Here is a 5,340-nt window from a genome sequence, read left to right as displayed (position 1 = left end):
CCGCACTCTAAAGAAGTCTTTCCTGTCAATGGAGGGAAACGTGACCACAATACCAAAGGCGGAGGGTGGAGGGGATGTGGTAGCGGGAGGGTGGAAGGATCCGGCATGAGGGCCAAGAAGAGCAAGCTATCCAACTGGCCACGGATGGCAGTGTTGGGCTGCAGCCCAGACAGTTTTTTTTTATTCTGGCCAGAGGGGTTAGAAAACATCTTCTGCATGGACACAGAGGATAGAGGAGAGGCAAAGGACAGCTTTATCATGGAGGGTGACAGGTTTGAGGATCACTGGACAGCAAAGGGCCAGTTTCAAAAGAAAATGTGGAAGGGACGGTGCGAAAGTGGCTAGAGTTAAGAATGTCAAACCGAATGAATACATTTTTCAAAAGTTTAGGATCATCTTTAAACCTAGCCTGAAAGCCAGCCCGACTTCATGTTTGCGGTGGAATGTTGGCCTGGAGTTGCTCAGATTATCTGCCGGGCTAATCAAATCGTTAGGGCTGGTTTTATGCAGTGATGGACAGAAGCATGACATCAACATAGTCATACACGTCATCTGAGCACCTTGGAGTTGAATTGGTTCGCAACAAAATGGCTCATATTCAAGAAGGAGGACTCATATTGTGATACAAATAGAGTCTGGCTACACCTGTATATTTATTTTTTTGCACAACTGTGTCTGTGGTGCATCATTGAAGACACTAAAACAAACATCTCTACAGACCTTCACCAAGAAAGGTGCTTTGTGTAACTGTTGGTTGATCCAATCCTGCTTGACTCTGGCTCCCATGCAACTCTGCTACATACCAGAAACTGCTGCATGAACAAGAGCAACGATAAACAGGTAATTATCAGCGTTTATGCTCGTGTTTGTACCTGCATGAAAACAGTTGAATATTTTCCCATAAAATGTCTTATTAGTCACGTATTCATTCTCCTTTTAACTTCTAAATGTGACAGTCTGCCTTTTGGTGCTCGGTACATAGCGTGCTGTGCAATATTTGGACATTTCCTGCTGCAGCTGAAAGTGACGCTAATAAGAGCAGTGAGGGTGAATAAAAACAGTGATGCTGCTGGCTGGAAAACCAAAACCTGGGAAGATTAGAGGGTGAATTTGAGGGGAACTGCAAAGCTGGGTAATCATTCTTTCATATACACACACACTAAAAACTCCAGGGTTAAAGTCAACCCAACTTGTGTTGTTTTTAACCCAACCAATGGGTCAAATAAGGACCAGCCCAAATCTGGGTTGTGTTAACCCAAAAACTTGAGTTACTCATTTTAACCCATAATCTGTGTTAAAAAGTCTACCCAAAACGTGAGTTACACCTACTATCATTCTGGGTTATTGTAACCAAATGTAACCCAAGTTATGGGTTGTATTCATTTAGCCCATTCTACACATAATTTGAGTTATACCAACTATTATTCTGGGTTATCATTTACTCAATGTAACCCAAGTTATGGGTTGTATTCATTTAGCCCATTCTACACATAACTTGAGTTATACCAACTATTATTCTGGGTCATCATTAGTCAAGGTAACCCAAGTTATGGGTTGTATTCATTTAGCCCATTCTACACATAACTTGAGTTGTAGCAACCATTTTTATGGGTCATCATAGTCAAATGTAACCCAAGTTATGGGTTGTATTCATTTAGCCCACTCTACACATAACTTGAGTTATACCAGCTATTATTCTGGGTTATTGTAGTTAAATGTAACCCAAGTTATAGGTTGTATTCATTCAACCCACTCTACACATAACTTAAGTTATACCAACTAGGATTCTGGGTTATTTGAGTCCATAAAGTTGGTTACACATGTATACTCCACTTAAACCTTATTTAGAAAACAGAATTACATGATGTATTGCATTACGCTCTGTACTAATTAGAATATATAAAAATAAACAGATGGAAATGTTTGCAAAAATTTATTTGCATAGTTTGGTTGTATGTGCCTATTAGCGGACACAACATTGTACAAGATTGTAGCAAACAGTGTACCAAACAGTGTACAAAAGCTGATAAAGGTCTGTCTTGATACATACACACATGTCACATAACTATCAAGATTTTATTGACACTAAACATTTGGTCCAAAACGGACACTCCTGGGGCAGAAGTTAAGATGTTGGGCAATTGACAATTGCAGTGCGAAAGAATTTAGACACTTTGGACTCTGGTCCCTCGATGTTAAAAACAAGATGCTGGAGCAGCTGCCATGCACTAGAACACTCACTTGGATAATTGTGGTCAAAGACATAAAATGCCTTAAAGCAAACGTCAACTGCTCCAAGGAGTGTGTTCTGTGGGAGTGCCTGACCTGCCAATATAAGGAAACACTGTGTGGCACATTTGTGGGATTCCCCGAGCGCCAGTACACTGGGGAAGGTCCTTGCTCCAACCTGCTTCAGGTACTCCACCAAGTTTGTCCCAATCTAAGACAGGCACAAGGAAGAGAGAAAGAAAGATATTACAAGCGAATATTTGTGTCATAAGAGGGGTGGTGGTGGGGTCGCTGCTTCATGTCTCTCAGATAAGGGTTTCTGGCCTGAAAACCATTTATAATAAAATGGTATGGCAACATTTGCCCTCTCAAGAGTTATGTGTCAGAGTAAATCAATGTCATGCATAAACCTGGACACAAGACATTCAGTAACTGGGATTTCATGAGCATAATAAGAACATTATACAGTAGTTATAAAAAAAACAAAAGCTAAAATGTTTCCACGGACGAGGCCACGCCTTGCCATAGACACATCTGTCCTTGTACAGATATGTTGGTGAGACCTGGTGTGGAGTGAATTCATAAGTCTAATCTAGTATGTGAAATTGTACTTACAGGCTTGAGGTCGATGAAGGCTGCCTGGGACTCAATTATTGTAGTCCGCACAGTTTTTTTGTTGACCCTCCGTGTGACAGTCGGCATCATAAGAGGTAGCAGCCTGAGGGCCAGTTCCCCTTTGGAACTTCCTCGTCAATATCTTGTTCTGAAAGACAAAACAAAACACAACACAAAATAAAGACTTTACAATTTTTACAGTGATCCAATTTTAAATAATGCTTGCAATTTCAATGGCAGCATGTGGTTTCTAATTAACACATTTTTTTCTACAAAATAAGAATTGCATCTACAATTATGCCAGCAATTAAGATAAAAATGAAATGCTTGTAGATGTTATTTCTCATCATTATGCATATTCTTCCTCAGACTTTTCAGACTGCTGCCCTCAAAATAATTATTTGACCTGGGGACAATGTTGTTCCATACAATCAGATCCTTCTGTTTGAATTGGCTTGGATGCATAAGCTTGCAATAGTTTGTCTAGATTAAAGATATTTAGTTAGCAATTCATGGAAAGGTCAAAGTGCTCACCTTTAAAACTGTCAACTAGGTCGGGAAAATTCCACTCGATTAGCTTCTCTCTGACGAAGCTGTCCATGGGGTTCACCTGAAACAAATAATGTATAAACATTCAGAGTGTAATTGGGGGGGGGGGGGGGGGGCAGGGTATTTTCCTAAATAATTGTGGTCCCAGAGAAATAAATGCCATTAAATGGGGTTGACTGAGTCTCCACCTCTCGTTTCGGGTGGATTGTGTTCAGCTCTCAGCGTTTCTATCGTTCATCAAACCTCTGTGAAAGTGATCGAAACACATCGTAGTCATGGTGAAAGTTGTTTGTGTGGACGGCTGCTCTGCAGTGAGAACAGAGCCTCTAGTGGCCGTGTGTAGAATGCAACTCGCGCACGCGGCGCGTTAAGGCCCCTACACACCGAACGTGGTTTGCGCGGCGGTTACCGCGCGGCGTCGCGGTGGATTCCGCAAGGTTCCGCGGTGAGCGGGCGCAGACGCGCGCAGAGCAGGGCGGCGGTGCGGCGCGCGAGCGCGAGTTTTTCCAAGCGACAGAGCCGGAATTATTTGCGCGCTTGGATCCGTCCGAAGTGTAGCGATGTTTTCAGCAACGCAGCTCTCTCCACGCCTGCCCCTTCCTGGTGAGATCGCGGTACACCCGCACACGGATGTCCCAAAGTTCGGGACGCTGCGCGATCATTGGCTGTGTCCGAAACCACTCCCTAACCACTATATAGTGCACTATATAGTGACCACGCCATTTTGTAGTGGTGTCCGAATGTTTAGTGTCCACCGGTGTCCACTATATAGTGCACTACATCTATCCCACAATTCACCGCGAAATGTAGTGACCATCCGATGGTCACTCACCGGAGCAAGATATCCCATCATGCATTGCCAGAGGTTCTCTTGGCGCGGAGAGTAAATTAAATACGGCAAACGGACGGGAGACTGTGTACAAATGTTAGTATTCTATATTTTATTTTATTAAATATTTCGAACCAAAAGACTCTAATTTAATAAAAATGCAGTAGTAGATGGACAAATATTATGTGAGACAACGTTATTGTGGTACGTTTTAATTAAGCGACAGCGATGACGTAATTACCGGCGCCAAGAGAAGTGTCCGAAAGTGTCCGATTTTTTTTCTGTTGAGTTCACTATGTAGTGCACTACATTTATTTCCCTATGTAGGGAGTAAGGAATGAGTGAGTGATTTCGGACACAGCCATTGTGATGAGTTTATCCTCCATCTTTGCGCTTTGTGTCGCTGTTCAGCAGCCTGCACTCACGTGATCCCTTTTTCCAAACGGGCCTCTCCTATTGGACGCGCGAGGATGACGTCACAGTGCGCCGCGCCCGAATTGAAAAATTTTCAATTCGAGCGATGTATATTACAGGCCTTACAGGCCTAAGTGCACTAACGTCGCGGTTTACAGTTCATAAGTTGCATTATTACATCCGAGAAAAACGGGGAATCGGGGGTAGTGGGGGAAATGTACCCCAAGCAATGCAACAATATGTTAGCTGTGGCAAGCAGCTAGCTAGACGCTAGCTAATGTGCTAGCCTAGCCCCATGAGATGTTTATTCAACTCGACAAACAAGACATATGTCTCTGCAAGATTATACAAACTACTTACCTTGTATTATATTCGATACAATTCTGGCGTGTGTTTGGTCTCTGTCGTGTCGTGTCGTTGTAGCTCGCTCTGATGTCTGATCTGGCTGCTGCTGCTGGGCGGGAGTGTGACTCAGGCAGCGCGCGCTTGCAGGAGACGGAGGAGGTACTCCGCGCATCCGTTCCAAAGAGGATAAAGTGGGTGTGTGTGTGTGTGTGTGTGGGTGGGTGTGTGTGTGTGTGTGTGTGTGTGTGTGAGAGAATTGGAACGGATAAAGAGGGCGGGCTCCAGACCGGATCGCACAGTTGTTGTTTTTTCTGGATTAAAACGTTTATATGACATTATTAATATAAATAATAACGATT

The 5,340-nt window shown here is 43.3% G+C and overlaps 1 long non-coding RNA gene across 1 annotated transcript; it reads right to left on the bottom strand.

Annotated features, from left to right (window-relative positions):
• Positions 1–1,153: 1,153 nt before the first annotated feature.
• LOC311501263 lies at positions 1,154–5,124 on the bottom strand. The gene is made up of 4 exons (XR_014699503.1): positions 4,997–5,124; positions 3,379–3,454; positions 2,845–2,992; positions 1,154–2,440 (listed from the first exon to the last, which is right to left on the bottom strand). It is a non-coding gene; the product is annotated as an uncharacterized lncRNA (long non-coding RNA).
• Between the last annotated feature and the right edge of the window lie 216 nt (positions 5,125–5,340).

The sequence above is a fragment of the Chelon labrosus genome, assembly GCF_963514085.1.
Source record: "Chelon labrosus genome assembly, chromosome: 16".
NCBI classification, from domain to species: domain Eukaryota; kingdom Metazoa; phylum Chordata; class Actinopteri; order Mugiliformes; family Mugilidae; genus Chelon; species Chelon labrosus.
Note: the sequence above shows the minus strand (reverse complement) of the source record. Positions and strands in the feature narration are given on the sequence as shown.